Genomic DNA, 16,832 nt, shown 5'->3' on the forward strand with positions numbered 1-16,832 from the left:
AATCCCAAAGCAAAGACAGGTCTGTGTCCGGTTGTCACTTGATTTTATTTTCTGTATCACTGTTTTGTCATCTTCACTGGAGTTATACAGACTTTTCTTTAAAGCTGGATTCAGTTGCTGGGCTTATTACTCTCATGGAATAGCATCATTTCCATAAGCCTGAAAAGTGATTGATGGGAATTGTAAGTATGAATGGAGTCAAGAAACGTAACATTGAGATTAAAATGCACATTGTAAATTCAAGCGTAAATTGTCCCTAAGAACAGATTGATTTTTCTGGTACTAAATTGTCAAAGATGCTTTTAAGTTTTCAGCTGGGTAAAGCATGTCATAATTTCATGTTCAAGGTGGCCAGAGCATGTCCATGTTTTCTAAAGATCAAATCAGTCAATCCTAAAGGAAATTGGTCCTTAATATTTATTGTAAGGACTGATGCTGAAACTGAAGCTCCAATATTTTGGTCACTTGATGCGAAGAACTGACTCATTAGAATAAGATCCTCATGCTGGGAAAGATTGAAGGCAGGAGGAGAAGGGGACGACAGAGGATGAGATGGTTGAAAGGCATCACTGACTTGATGGACATGAGTTTGAGCAAGCTCCAGGAGTTGGTGATGGACAGGGAAGCCTGGTGTGCTGCAGTCCATGGGGTCTCAAGCAGTTGGACATGACTAAGTGACTGAACTGAACCTGAACCGACATGGAAAACTGGAGGGTGAATGAGAGCCGCTGAAACCTTTCTTAATCTGCAAGGAGATCAAACCAGTCAATCCTAAAGGAAATCAGTCTTGAATATTCATTGGAAGGCCTGATGCTGATGCTGAAGCTCCAATAATTTGGCCACCTGATGCAAAGAGCTGACTCAATGGAAAAGACCCTGATGCTGGGAAGGATTGAGGGTAAGAGGAGAAGGGGGTGACAGAGGATGAGATGATTGAATGGAATCACTGACTCATTGGACACGAGTTCGGGTAGACTCTAAGAGATAGTGGAGGATGGGGAGCCAGCTGTGCTGCAGTCCATGAGGTCTCAAAGAGTTGGGCACCAAACAACAACACTCTGCAATTAACTGGAGAGAAGGGTCAAAGTGTGAGCAGGCCACCAGCTGAGGTTCAGGTACATTCAGGACAGTGCCTAGGTGAAGGGGCCTGAAGCTCTGATGATAGAACTGAAGTCCAAGAAATTTGATCTTGTTTTAATTAATCATTGAAGACTTGCTACGTAGGAAACATTCCAGTTCAAATGAGCATCATTAGTTCAGAACTTGGAGTAATTTTTCCTTGGCAGTTCACCTGATGGCTGTGGAAAATGGGTTAACTAAGGGAATTATCAGTATGAACATTCCATGTACAAAGATAATGTTTATATCATTTAAGGAAGGGCATTTTCCTGACTGTCACTGATGGTTCCTTCTTTGACCTTGTTCTGTTGTCTGGCCTCTGTTCCTGTGAGCAGCTGTCCCTTCGGGGGGATATCTCTGAGCATCTAGAGGGATTTTGGGGGGTGTGGAGGCAACTCCCTCAGGGAGTCTGCAGAAGGACCTTTGTGTATATTTTAGTCGGCTTAATAGACAAGGACAGAGCGATTTTGGCTTCTTTGCCCTGAGAAGTCTGGGATAAAGTCTGGATTTCACAATTGTTTGAACAGGATGTGAAAAAGGGGGACTCAGACCTGTATGAGTAGCATCAGAAAGCTGTCTCCTTCTAAAGAAAGGTGGAAGGAGGACTTTATTTTGAGCAGAGATGGGATCAAGGCATGCCTCAAGCCTCTGGTCCAGGAAGGCGTGACTCCCTTCCCACCGGACTTTCTCTCCTGCATAGTCACCACCCACCAACTCCTACCTGGGTACCTGCTGGGTGCCCAGCAACAGACCTGGAGGAGAGTATCTCAGCCCCCCGAGGTTTGGTTTGCTCTGTTTTTCTGGATGATTTTGACTAATATCAGATTGGATAATGTGATGTCAAGAAGGAAGAGTGTCTCTAGAAGGTGACTTGAGGATTGTGCCCTCTGGGTCCATGGGTATGTTATCATTTACACAAACTTTGAAGTAAAGTGAAGGAAACCTCATGGAATGTTTGCCTGGGCTCTGGGACTCAGAGTTGAATAGGATAGAATGATAGCCCTTGATGGAGGAAGCAGACAAATCCCAGAGGGTGATATGAGCTAACTGGAGGCAAGCACTGGGTGTCCTGGTCACAGAGAACAGGGGACTACATCCCATGGGGATGCATACGGATTTTAGAGAGCCTGGTGGGATGTAGCAACCGCGCTTAGAATGACTGGCTTGAGTGATGAGGTCAAGCCAACAAGATAGAATCAGAAAGGGCAAGAAACACAGAGTTCTGGATTTAGATTCGTAAATACACTTCATAGGTACCGCAAGGAGGGCAGGTACTGTCTCAGCAGCTAGTAAAATCAAAAGGAAAAAACAAACAAACCAACAAAGCCCATGGTCAGTTTCATACTTACCGTCCAATAGAGGAGGGGTTTGTCTTCTTGAGATTTTATGAAAGTGAAAGTAAAGTCACTCAGTTGTGTCAGACTCTTTCTGACCCTGTCCATGGGATTTTCTAGGCGAGAATACTGGTGTGGGCTGTCATTTCCTTCTCCAGGGGATCTTCCCAACCCAGGGATCGAACCCGGGTCTCCTGCATTGCACACAGACGCTTTACCGTCTGAGCCACCAGGAAAAGGAAATCCAAACCCAGCTCATGGCGGGGACAGAGAAAAGGGACAGAAAAGCAGTCACGGGGTGGTTTTTACATGTCAGGCATGGCCTGGACCACGCTCCCTGTGCTGGCAGCACTTGTCAGTGGGAAATAACGGAACACAATTTTGTATACTACCATCTGCCTTTTAAACTGGCCTTGTTTTCTTTATGCTTTGTCCAGTGAAGCAGGGCTTGTATTGAATCCAGTGGGGAGTGATGGGCTGCGTTTTCTTTAATCATCAGTAAGCTCAGAAATTTCCCAATTATTCAGCATCCCTCTGCCAGGTCTGATAGTTTGGTTCATGATGGTCAAGGATGAGGAAAGGGATACAGGTAGAGGGGGGACTCTTAAGTTAAGGTCCTGGGTTGACATTTCGAAGGGTGCCTGTTGCAAAGAGAATGGAGGAAGCGTCTTTGATTCATACAAAAAGGGTGTCTTTTTTACAGCAGGTTTGCATCAGGACACACCCGACCTTCTGGTTATGTTTAGCAAGTCCGATTTGATCAGATCTTGTCCTTGCTGGAGGCTGCAGGATGGGCAGAATGGCTTCATGACTAATCAAAGGCAGCTGACATGGTTGTTTTTAAACGTTAGTGAAACTGCGTTGGTTCTTCCTGGGGAGGAAGTTTCAGTACAGTTTGTGCTGAAATGGGTGACATGACTCATTGCCAAATGCAAAGAAAAGAAAATCTTTTTATTCCCCAACATGTGTACACACTCTAAACACAGCCGGGTTTACAGGAAGGTAAGACACCATCTGGTTCAATGCGTAGTAGCCTATTTCTTATTTTTATCACTGATTTATATTGAGAGGATGAGAAATAGAACAGAAGTAGGTTTTCGGTTATAAAACACACCCAGGGATTCGTGTGGTGTTAAGCCTGCTGTTGTCTCAAAAGCAAGAAACAAATGCACCTCTGAGCAAGTTGACCTGTTGCAAGAACAAAGACGAGTTATCTTCTTTTCTTAGTCTTGGAGCCCACCTTGGACAATGGAAGACCCGATAGGTCATTGGGACTGATTTCAACAGGTTTTAAATGCCCATTTATTCTTCATGCCTTTGGAGAAATGAAATTATTTCACTGCACTTGCTGGGTTTAAGCCAAAAAACAAAAGCATAGTTTCACTTTTAATTCAAAACACAATTTGGTCCAGATCGCTGTTACCTCATGTAAAACAGCAGCATTAAAGTCTGGACACATATTAATAAAATAAATGAAGGCATTGAGAAGCTAGAACTGACACAGCCCAGCATGCATATTGAATTGGCTTGTGTGGGTTTGTCCTAATCTGATTGGGAATTCTTTCCATTTCTCTACTGAATTGGTGAGAGAGCATCCTTTGTAGCTAGAGACTTCTAAAAAGCTTCTATCTGTTCTTTTTTTTCAGAAAATAGTTTTCTGAGTGATTTATCCCATTTGCCATTTCACTAACAATTCATTGTGATTTTCAGTCTGCCCTCTTTCCAGGGACAAATACTGTCATCTCCTTCATGCACATGCTGGAGACCTTTGTCTGCCTTAGTTCAGCTTCATCCTGGGAAGGTTTTGGTGCCAGTTGTGAGTTTAATTTGTGACAGACAGTGCCCTCTTCCTAAGTAATGACCAAAGAGCTAGTTTAAAAACCCAAACTTGTCCTGTTTGCTTTAATGGGAAGTAACAGCAATAGTTAATTTCTTAGCCTTAAATCATGATCTTAGAATTGAATCTCAAAGTTCGATCTCGCGTTGGATCTTGAATCCTTTTTGTGTGCGCAAGCGACTGCTTACAGGGCAAGTCTTGTTGAATGTGTTGTTCTGAATAAATAGGAATTAAGAGACCACGTTTTCCGAAAGCCTCAGACATCCTTCTCTTTCTGGGTCCTGAGATTCTAGTCTACAAAGGACAGATCAATTTAGCTGTCAAAATGAAAGCCGAGAGGCCAATTGCCCATGCAAATTAACCACTTGTGCAAGCACTTCAAAATTGCCTGCCTGAAAAGTGAGGCTGCCCTTTGAAAATTTGGCACATGGCAGCAGAAAGAAGAAAGTAGCCCCTATTCAGGGACATTGGCATCCTTAGAGAGCTGATCTTAGAAATTGCTCATTTTGAGCGGTCGCTTAGATTTGGGCAACATTTTTGCTTGAATAAGGATGTCATTTTTGCCCTCTCTTTCCCTCTCTTCCCATGCCTCCTGGAAGCTCAGAAGACGTCTCATCGTCTGGTGTAGGAACAGAGGCATAGAAAGTGTTTTTTTATCCCGGCTTTGTTTCAGTTACTGAGGCAGTGAATTCATTCCAGGGTCAGCAGTTCCTACCAGCTTTAAATACTCACCAAAGGATGATCTACTGGAAGCCAAAATGAAAAACAGTCAGGTTTCTTTTTTCCCAAATGTTGTTAGGATTAGTCAGCGCTTTGAGAAATGAAATATCCAATTTCTGCCTTCTGTCTTCTGTAAGTCTCAGCTGTGTCTAATATTTGTAAACCATCACATTCCACAGTGACAACTATCTGATGGAGAGAGGAGCCTCGCGGTGGACCCGGGTGTGAAGGCTCCACAGGAAGCTCATGTCTCTTTCTTGTGCATCTTACTCCTTGGATGTCACTTTTAGAAGTGCCTGCTCTTTGGTTCCAGAAGGTAGGGTTTGCCTCTCTGGTCTCAGGGCTAGATGACTGTGTCATGAAACAACCAAGATGTAAGGTCCTGTGTTCCCACCTGAGGACCCACTGTCCTTGAAGCTTCAGCCATTGCTAGGGCTGAAGGTCTCCCGGTGTTCCTACTCTGGCCCAAAGACAGCTAGGGATTTAAAGAAGCAAAATTGTGATGTTCGGTACTTGTCTTTTCTAAATGTAGGTGACATAATTATGAAAGAGATTTTTTTTTACTAAATGGTCTTGATCAAGAAGTGGCATTATTTGTACGAAAACAAACTGGCTGGTTACTAAATTGTTCCTGATTTGGGGGAAGCCAGAGGGTGAATTCTTTGCAGATAGGACCCTTCCACGTGACTAGGGCGCTGCGTGTGTCACTGTTCAGCACATCCTGTCCTCAACTTTGATGCAGCAAAGTGTCTGATTGGCCGTGTAGAGTGATGTGGGAAATAAAGCAGGACTTCCATTTGCCCCTCAGTCTCCAACCAGGCACCCACTCTCTGGTTTCTTTCCTTGTTTTCCTCCACAAACTTGAGCACCAAGCCAGCTTCCCATCTGTGATCCTCGCTGCCCTCTGGTCCTGCTTTCCAGTCTTAGCAGAGCTGCTTTCAGCTTCCAGGCCTTGACTCATTTATTCGATAGTAGTACCTCCCTTTCGTCCCATTTCACAGTATTTGGTGAATTGTGTAGTGGACAAATCTTGTGTGAGCTCTTGAGAACAGAATCAGTTCTTGCTTTATCTACTAACCACCCACCATGCCAGGCCAGAGGGCGACACTGTGCGTGGTGGTTCGGAACTTGGGAAACCCTAGCCCAACCGCTTATGTTTTCTGAGCTTGCGCCTCATGGTGCTTCTTTCCATGACTCTGCTAGACATCCTTACGATACCAGGTGGTCTTGCCCGTTGTCACCTTATTTCCTGTGATGTTACTGTGGTGCTATTTCTAAATGGAGCTCTTTAGTTTGGCCTGAAATTTTAGTTTCTCTCTTGTATCTTTAGGATACAAAACCACTGCTCGGCTGACCTTTTGTTTCTAGGGAAATATTTCAATCCACCTTTTTTCCTCACTCTAAGCCACGTGGGGAAGTTTGCATATTTTAGCAGAAAATTGTGTTCTCAAGGGTGTGTCCTATATGCTCAGTTGCTCAGTCGTGTCCGACTCTTTGCAACCCAATGGACTGTACCCCACCAGACTCCTCTGTCCATGGAATTTTCTAGGCAAGAATACTGGAGTGGGTTGCCATTTCCTCCTCTAGGGGGGTCTTCCAGGTCCAGGAATTGAACCCGCATCTCCTGCATCTCCTGTGTTGGCAAGTGGATTCTTTACCACTGAGCCATCTGGGAGGCTTCTGATGAATACTTAGTGCTAGTTGATATTTAAATTTTGCATATGTATTTTAATTTAGAGATGATTTTATGAACTTGTGAAGGTGGCTACAGGTACCACTTCTAAGATAGGTTTCTTATTTGTGAGTCAGAGTGTGACAGGGGTCACCCTGCACGTGTATTCACAGAGGCAGTTTTTTCCATGGCAAGGCCCTCGTTAAGAATCACGAGGCAGAGCACTTAGGAGCTCTTTCTACTATAGTTGATTTTCAGCTAAAGGAAAATATGGAATTGAGTCAAATGGAGACATTTGTGTTATAATAAAACATAAGCAATTTCTTATTTAATGAGTAGTTATAATAAATAGCCACTTAAAAATACTCCAACTTCAGTCTGAGATGACCCTCTGAGACTTGGTAGCTTCTTTTCCTTTGGAATTTTTTCTCAGTTTTCTAGAAAATATGTCAGCGAGTTAGTTTATACATCAGCTAATTTATGACCTCACTGGGGGAGGATGAGAGAGCCCAGCATCCAGGCTCAAAGGGGCTGATATCTGTGACTTTAGCTTAGCCTATTCAAGGTCACTGCTTTGTTGCTGTGGTTTCCAAGCCTGCGCCTACGCTGCTCGGCACACGTGCATGTCCTATGGGATGGTGTATATTCCTTTAGAGTAGCAGTCCTCAACCTTTTCGTCACCAAGCACTGGTTTCATGGAAGACAGTTTTCCATAGATCAGGGGTGGAGGGGGATGGTTTTGGGATGATTCAAGCACAGTCGAGTTCATGCTCCTACGAGAATCTAATGCCACTGCTGATCTGACATCAGGCAGAACTCAGACAGTAATGCCAGTGATGGAGAGCCGCTGTAAATACAGATGGAACTTCACGTACTCACCTGCCACTCACCTCCTGTTCTGCAGCCTGGTTCTTAACAGGTTATGGACCAATACTGGTCCATGGCACAGGGGTTAAGGACTCCTGCTTTAGAGGGTAGCACACCTATCCAGGCAAGGGTTGACCCTCCAGAGTAGGAGGTCCTGATGGTGTTTGCGTGGCTATCATGGGCTAGGGTGGTAAAATGTCTTTTTCACTGTTGATGTAACTGCAAGCATAGTTGAAATCCTTCAGGGTTTGTGTCTTGAATCCTGCTGTTAGACCTAGTTTCTTGTTTAGATTTCAGATTCTTAAGGGCATTCTATTGTCCCCCAAGGCTCTGGGCATTCTGTCCCTTGAGTGCTGCCTTTTCATAAGGAAGGGCCTCGCTTTTATGTCTGAGGTTGAGCCTGGCACGTCTGGCTGTCCAGGATGCAGGCTGTCCCCACTGGATTCAGCAGGAATGTTCACCTCCTGCATTATTTGTTGTGTGGTTGTGTCAACAATTCTGGATTCTTTCAATGTCCTATTTGGCCTCCATCATTTTTGCCTTTTAAAAGGATAGCTGATCTCTGTAGGTATGACTCTTGGATGTCTTAGCTGAGGGGCTACATCAGCTAATTTATGATCTCACTGAGGGAGAATGGGAGAACTCAGCCTTCAGACCTAATTATCCCCCTCTCATTTTTAACTTAATTCTGACACATGGGAATCTTTAAGAATTGCTGGACGTTCATGGCAGCAACCAGTGGGCCTATCCAACTTTATCAGTTACATTTTGATTAAGAGATAACCAAATAGAAAGAAATTTTAGTACTAATTGTAAAATAGATCAAGAGAGGAAGTTACTGTATTCAAGTTGCTTAGTCAAGAAGTCCCAGCTAACATATTTGTTGCCCCACCCAAAGGAGATATTACTGGTATCGTGAGAAAGGAATTGGCCGCTCCTAGGAATTTTTCCTGGGCCGAGTATGCCTTTTTACCTTGGGGAGAGCTCCCTTCCTCCCTTTTTGGCCTCAAAGATTTACATCTGCACCTCTTCTTTCCAAAGGATGAAGTCACAGACTTTCAAAGACTCAGCTGGGACCTCAAGGGATCAGTGAGGCCGAAGTGCAGGAGTGCACCTGGGCTGTGGGCGCCTTCTGGGGCACCTCTGAATATTTTACTTTGGATTGCCCCCTCACTTCCCATGAAGATGCCTAATAGAGGCAGAGAGCCTCATGGAGAGATGTTGTCACCTAGCCATTGTCCTCTGGCCTCTGAACCTCAGGACTTTCAAATGGCATTTCAATAGATAGAAAATTATATAAATTTCCAGATGCTGTAATCCAGTTGTCCTGCAGGCAGATGGCCTTTAGATAATCACTAAGTAGACAGTGTGGGAATCATTGCATAGGGGGACAGCCAGAATGTTTCAGAATGTTCTGGAAGCTTCTTCTCCCCCTTTTCTTGTCATCATTCTCAGCTGCTGCTGGGATAGGCATGTTCACTCACTCAGTCATGTCTGACTTCTTGCCCCCTGTGGACGGTAGCTCACCAGCCTCTTCTGTTCATGGAATTTTCCAGGCAAGAATACTGGAATGGGTTGCTATTCGCTACTCCAGGGGATTTTTCCAGCCCAGGAATCGAACCTGCGTCTTTTGTGTCTCCTGCATTGGCAGGCGGACTCTTTACCACTTTGCCACCTGGGAAGCCTTGGGCTAGGCAACCTCAGTGTGTTTGAGGTTTATGGCAGCCAGAAGCTATGGACTACAGTGAGCAGAAAGAGGCTACAACAGCTAGGACGGCAGGGCAAGCATGAGCCCCAAAACGTAGCAGTTGAAGTAGGAGACATCCTTAACTAGTAATGGAGAAATTTCTTTCACGCATGGTTCTAGGGAAGCTCATGCTTTGCAGTCATCTTTCATCACATTATGTATTAAGCTTTCAGGATTTTATTTAAATTTGTTATATTGAACGAGCGGATTGGATAAATTTGCTTTAGTAATGTGAATTGGTTTTATGGTTTACAATTTCCTTTAAGAAAAGCTTCATATTTTGCATCAGATAAATTAATATGTAAATAAAAGCACAAGTTCTGAATCTAGTATAGTTTATTGTATACCTGCTGACTTTTCTCCTATTTTTGAAATGCATTGCTTAAGGTACTATGTATTTCCAAAAACAGAATGAAAGACCCATCATAAAATGGGTAAATTTATACAATTGGAATTTGATGCTCAAACTGCTTAAAGTAATTTAAACAGGTGTGCAATGGAGAAGGCAGTGGCGGCACCCCACTCCAGTACTCTTGCCTGGAAAATCCCATGGATGGAGGAGCCTGCTAGTCTGCAGTCCATGCTAAGGATCAGACACTGAGCAACTTCCCTTTCACTTTTCACTTTCATGCATTGGGGAAGGAAATGGCAACCCACTCCAGCGCTGTTGCCTGGAGAATCCCAGGAATGGGGGAGCCTAGTGGGCTGCCGTCTATGGGGTCGCACAGAGTCGGACACGACTGAAACAACTTAGCAGCAGCAGCAGTACAATGGTCCTTTTGGTGGTTTTATGAGATTGGTCTTCCTGTATTAACAATATCTGAATCTTTGTTTCTCCTTTTCTGAGGAAAGGAGCCCATTGGTATGGGATAGAAGGCTGGGGCTGTCATGTTGTGATTTCCAAGTTGCTCTGTGCTAAGCCTTACATTGTCAATGCAGCTGGTTGTGCAGGGAATTCATGGAACTTTCTAGAATCGATCGGCAAAGACCATGGTCTCTTTTCAAATGGGTTAATATAACCTCTGTTTTTTACCCCTTTGTCTTTGTTGAAGCATTGGTGTGTGAGTTGGGCTGAACCACCCGAGAGGCTGTGGATCCTTCGTGTGATACATGGTCGAGGACACGCTCCACCCCTTTCCTCCTTGGTAAGTCGGACACTCAAATGGGAAAAGAAGAAGCCAATGATTTCACAGATTGAGAAAATCATGATGATTGTGAGCATCACGTATCTCAGCTGTGCAGAAAGGCAGTGGAAGAATGAGCAGCCTTCCAGAGAGAAACTGAAAGCACAGAGAAGTAATGGGCTCAAGATCTCACTAGTGATCAGAGGCAGGGCTGGGACGTGAACCCATGTTCTTAACCTTAATCCAGTACGACCTCTTAACACTAAGCATGCCTCCTGAGAATAAGGACAGACATGATTTTATTCTGCTCTGGAAATACTTAGATCCTCTAAGCTTATGTTAAATAATAAGAAATCAATTTTTTGAACAGTAGGCTATATCAGGAGATAGTAAAGTTTTTCTGAAATGGGTGAGATAGGGAACATTTCAGAATTCATTAGCCATGTCATCTCTATCTTGTCATCATCATCATTATCTTGTACCAGCTCAGCTCTGTGTTGTAGCCTAAAGCAGCCACAGATGATATATATACATTTACAGATACAGGCATCAAGCTGAGCTGGACTTGTTCCCCATGACTGTAGTTTATCGAATCTTCATCTACACTCAGTGCTCCAAGATCCCAGTGTCGAGAGTGAGAGTGTTTTAGTGGCCAGTAGGTATGAGTCCCTTAACAAAATTTATCTTGGATGCTCAGAAGTTAGTCATAAGCCACTTTGAACAAAGCCTATTGTAACTGCAAAAACCTACTTCTTGGCTGGATTTGGTTTTCAGTGCTTATTACAGTCAGTATGCCCTGAGTGTATTAGTCTGAGTCCAAACACCTAGACTACAGCTTTGCTCCAGCAGGGCCTGATCAAGATGGTGTTGGTAATCTAGAATGTCTAGCTCATTTACCCAGAGAAGGCAATGGCACCCCACTCCAGGACTCTTGCCTGGAAAATCCCATGGATGGAGGAATCTGGTAGGCTGCAGTCCATGAGGTCGTTAAGAGTTGGACACAACTGAGTGACTTCACTTTCATATTTCACTTTCATGCATTGGGGAAGGAAATGGCAACCCACTCCAGTGTTCTTGCCTAGAGAATCCCAGGGACAGCGGAGCCTGGTGGGCTGCCACCTATGGGGTTGCACAGAGTCGGACACGACTGAAGCGACTTAGCAGCAGCAGCAGTAGCTCATTTGCCAAATAAGTTCAGACAGCATTTCCTATTTTGGTCTACATATAATTTCTAAATGGGACATTTTTATTTGGTAGCTGTATACCTGCTGCTGGGCTTCCCAGGTGGCTCAGTGGTAAGGAATCCTCCTCCCAGTGCAGGAGACACAGGAGACCTGGGTTCAGTTCCTGGTCGGGAAGATCCTCTGGAGTAGAATTGGCACCCCGTTCTGCCTGGAAAGTTCCATGGTCAGAGGAGCCTGGCAGGCCACAGTCCATGGGGTGGGAAAGAGTCGGATACGACTGAGTGACTGAGCATACGTGCTGCTACGTACATACTCCTAATATGTATACCTTAAACATTTAGGGCAATCATGCAGTTATCTTGGGGGCTGTCTTATAATTACATTGTACAGAAGTATTCTGGTATCAAATCTTCATCTTTTATTCTGAACAAAAGCAGATGTTTACAAGACAAGTGTGAACAAGATTGACATACTTAAATCATGGGGTAACATGGCAACCATTTTTGCCGCATATATCAGATGAGGTGAGGTTTGGATTTTTCAAAATTTTTTCTTGTGAAAGGATACGTCTGACACTTCAAGGCCTGCTAGACTCTCTACCTTACTGCTTATCATCTAATAAGAAGGATAAAGGAAAACCAGTTAATTTGTGTTTCCTGAAGGAGTTTAAGCAGGGACCTATTCTAGTTGTTCATTCCCTCATTCACAGAAGTAATTGTAGCAAGCACGTGAGCCTGATGTTGTATAACTTTTGAGGATATACCTTTTTCCAGAGCCACTGGTCTTGGTACTTCTATAAGTAATGGAAAAGTGTTCTTCACTTTAATAGCAATGATATGAAAAGTAAAATTTAGATTATAAAAGTATTGGAAAGCTAGGTATGGTACCTTGTTAACTGGAAAAAGCAGGTTGCAGAATAATATACTTAATATAATTGCATTCATTTTAAAAACACACTCATACTATCTCTGCATCCGAGTGCCTGTGTGTTAACAAGTCTGTTAGATCACACCTTGGTATATACCAGACTCTAAACAGGTCATCTCTGGGGTTGAGGTGTTGGCCCTTTATGAACCAAATGTGTGTGTGTGTGTGTATGTGTGTGTGTGTGCGCATGTGTGCTTATGTGCACACGCTCAGTCCTGTCTGACTCTTTGCAAACCATGGACTCTAGCCCTGCAGGTTCCTCTGTCCATGGAATTTTCTAGGTAAGAATACTGGGGTGGGTTGCCATTTCCTTCTCCAGGGGATCCTCCCCCTACCCAGGGACCAAATCCATGTTTCTTGCAACCCCTGCATTGGCAGGCTGGTTCTTTACCAGCTGAGCTACTGGGGGAGATTATAAACCATATAGTCACTATCTAAAATTTCCTGAAGAATGTTGTATTTTTATAGTTTAAAAATATGAAAAGAAGATTAAAGTAGTGAAAGCTGATTATGGAAATTATGTAAAAGAGGGGAATATTCACCCATAGTGCCTCCATCAAAGACAGTCACTGTTGTCATTTAATACAATCTTTTGTGAGTGTTGTACAGAGTGGGAACACCACCACTATACATAAAATTAACATACTGCTTTTTCACTTCTTATAACGTATTTTTTTTATGCTATAGACTAATGGTAATGACATATCAGAGTCGGACACGACTGAGAGACTGAACTGAACTGAATAGCATATCATGTAATTGAAAATTGTTAATATATTTTATTTGAATGCCTCATAATAGTCTATCATACAAAAGTACTATAATGTAATTTACTGCATATTTTTTTAAAATTGGGGTGTAGTTGCTTTAGAATGTTGTATTAGTTTCCACTGTGCAATGAAGTGAACCAGCCGTATGTACACATATGTCCCCTCCCTCTTGGACCCCGTCCTCTCACCCATCTAGGTCATCACAGAGCGCTGAGCTGAGCTGCTGTGCTGTGCAGAGGCTTCCCACTCGCGATTTTACACGTGGTAGCGTGTATGTCAGTCATAGCTTATCCCACCCACCTTCCCCGACTGTGGCCACATCTTCATTCCCTAAGTCTGTGTTTCTTTTACTGCCCTGCAAATATGTTCATTGGTACCATTTTTCTAGATTCCACATACTTGCATTAATATACGATGTTTGTTTTTCTCTTTCTGACTTCTTTGCTGGAGATATATATTATTTTCAGTTAACAAAAATCACAGACAGTGTGAAAGGGTCATGGCAAGGGGAGGGTAGCAGACTCCTGAACCCCACTGCTGCTTGCTGTTGCTTGCTTTCACAGCCCACACTGTCACTACCTCGTGAAGAGTGGAAATTTGGAGCATAAGGTAGGCACTTCATAAACAATAGCAGCTCTTATTATGAAGGTTTTCTTTTAATTGAAGATGAATTCATTATGCCAGAATAGCTGTAGTTGGTTTACTCTTTCAGAGTCAGTGCATTTTAATAAGATTGTCAGTTGGCTTTGCAGAAGTATTCTAGATATTTTTATTTCACTAAAAATATGTTACAGAATTTGTTTTGCTAAAGCTTTAATATCATCATCATCATTAATTTTTAAAATCAATTCAATAGCTTCACCTCCTTTTATATATTCTATTGTTTACTCATTATGTTATTTGGTAGGTTTTTAAATTTTTTGTGTGATAGCTGTTTTTTGAGAAGAAGAGAAAAGCAGGAGAGAAAGTAGAGGAGAGGAAGGGAACTTACTTGTGAAAGAATCGTTAGTTCTCATTTTATACTCATTTAGCTGTTGAGACGGAGAAGGCAATGGCACCCCACTCCAGTATTCTTGCCTGGAAAATCCCATGGACAGAGGAGCCTGGTAGGCTGCAGTCCATGGGGTCACTAGGAGTTGGACATGACTGAGCGACTTCCCTTTCACTTTTCACTTTCATGCATTGGAGAAGGAAGTGGCAACCCATTCCAGTGTTCTTGCCTAGAGAATCCCAGGGAGTGAGGAGCCTGGTGGGCTGCTGTCTCTGGGGTTGCACAGAGTCGGACAGGACTGATGTGACTTAGCAGCAGCAGCAGTAGCTGTTGAGATTCCATGTTTTTTTTTAACAGATACTTGCATAACTTTTTTTAAGAATATTAACCCTTTGTTGTCTTTCTCCCGAGTATATTAGCTTATTAACTTTATCCTTTTAAAATCAAAGTTTATTTTAGTGTCACCAGATAGTTCCTTTATAATTATTTCAATCAGTGCTTAGAAACTTAATACATTTTTTTCCTTTGCTTTCTTCTGATATTATTAAAAATACTCAACTCTTTCATTCAGGGAAGTGTTCACTTATGTAAGAATAGCTATCTCTTATTTTGTAATTCTTCTCATAGTTTTATTCTGCCTCTCTTTTAACTCCCTGACAAAAATTATCCCACAAATTTAATCGGAGGAGGATGTTCAGACAATCAAAATATTTGTAGGAATGAGAGATCTCAAGGAAATATTGCTTCATCCTACAAATAGATAGCAGGTCTATAGCCAGACAACTGGAATTCTTTCATTCTTTAACTTTCCTCTTTTAGCTTAGGGAAGGTTAACTTTGGCATTTTATCTTTTTTTTTTAAACAATTGTATTTCATATCTTTTTATTCAGTAGAACTTAACTCATTATGTTGAGCATTATTAAGTCATATGTTAGTGTTTTTCCTCTAGTTTCATTTTTGTGCGTAACTTTTGATTTCCACCAAAATAGTCTGTGGTGTGTCTGAAAGACCCAGGCAGGACTGGTGGAATCTTGCATGTACTGGTTGATGTCTTCACTTGTTGAGTTTAGAGTACTCACCTAAATTATTAATTAATGGTTAATTATCGTGTGTTTACGAGGATGGTTTCATAATTGTGTAAGTTCCAAAAGATAGAGAATTCGCTAGATTTCGGGTTTGGAGATGGAGTTGAACCTGGCTTTGGCAATGTTGAACCCCAGTTCAAGCCTCCTTATTTCTAGTTTTCTACTTTTCCTGGCTGGTAAATTCTGAGTTCTGCTGTCGGTGTTGCAGTTGGGGCTGCTAGGCTGATAGGGATTCTATTTTATGATATTTGCAGTGCATCTCTATGTATATTATTGACACAAGGTATATGCCTTGTTTAAACATGCTGAGTGGTTGCCTTTGGGGATCAAGACTTAGCCTGTCAGTCTCAATAATGTCTGGAATACTAAAGCTGTGGCCTCCGCATCTTATTATTCTTGCCCCATTGTCCAGGCAGCAATCTGGAAAGGCCCCATGCTGATCTGATCTGTTTTGTCGTACGTATCTCAGTCCACATGAGCCAGGTTCACTGATAGCAGAGCTGTGTGCTTCCACTGTTCACAGTCAAAGGCATCAGAACGGGGAAACCTTGCTTTCTCTCTGTTCTCTTCCCTGTTGGGATTTTGGCCTTTGAAACTTGTTTGTTTGGGTGAGTTTCTGCAGTTATGTTATTGTCCTGGCTCTGCGACTACTATAAATATTTGTGAGTCACAAATGTGTGATGAAGTTCAGAATCCTTTTCTCCCTGGGAATGGGCCATGTGTGCTGTTCATTCTCAGGCACCCATTAGAGGGGCTGGTATCTGTGTATGGGGTTAATTGCTTGGGTTTGAAGGTTTACATGTGCCTGTAAGTACACTGCCCCTTGATTAAACCGTTTGTGAGATCTTTTCTGGCAGAACTCTCTTAAGGGCATAAAAATGACCCTGTGTTTGGGTTTTTGGATTTCATGGACTTGAGGTTTTCCTGCTTGTGGTCTGCAGATTACAGTACTGGAGAGGCTTCCATAGCTGAAGGGTCGCAAAGCTAATCAGCTCATGTTTTCTCCACTGAAGCCTTTCATGTGGTTTGCATGCGTGTTTGTGTCTCTTTTAGCCTCCTAGGCCACAAACGGAGCAGAGTCATTTTGTTTCGTTTGCTTTTGCCTCAAGCTTGGGCAGTAACCACTCTTGGTTAAACCAAAGCCAAGGTTGGAAAGATGGTCAGTAGATTCTGGGAAGTAAATACCATCATATTTTCATATAATAGTGTCTAAAAATAGTGAACAGATCTTCCATTTTCAGTGCTGAGGAATTAGGTGGGTGCGTCCAAGCTGTTTATCATTGTTGAGAATTATTTTTTTGGTAGGAGGCGGGAGATGATTGCCTTGCTCGCAGCTCAGTGGTCATATACCTTTGAGAATGGTTGTTTCTGTTTCCCCAGAGAGTCACCTCCTTGCTACAGCTATGGTTTGAAGGTGAGGCACCTACCCAATTTGGTCAATCACACGTCCCACCC

General features: G+C 42.9%; 1 protein-coding gene across 4 annotated transcripts in view; it reads left to right on the plus strand.

The window, feature by feature from the left end:
- SEMA5A (semaphorin 5A) overlaps positions 1–16,832 on the plus strand; it is a 557,148-nt gene that overhangs the window by 116,630 nt on the left and 423,686 nt on the right. For 3 of the 4 annotated variants that reach the window (XM_060400274.1, XM_027980170.2, XM_060400275.1), the window contains exon 2: positions 10,349–10,441. The gene's annotated coding sequence lies outside the window, so the exon portion shown is untranslated. Of the gene's footprint in view, positions 1–5,189; positions 5,327–10,348; positions 10,442–16,832 lie in introns of all 4 variants that reach the window. The other variant, XM_060400273.1, reaches the window with a different exon arrangement.

Source organism: Ovis aries, chromosome 16 (genome assembly GCF_016772045.2).
Source record: "Ovis aries strain OAR_USU_Benz2616 breed Rambouillet chromosome 16, ARS-UI_Ramb_v3.0, whole genome shotgun sequence".
Lineage (NCBI taxonomy): Eukaryota > Metazoa > Chordata > Mammalia > Artiodactyla > Bovidae > Ovis > Ovis aries.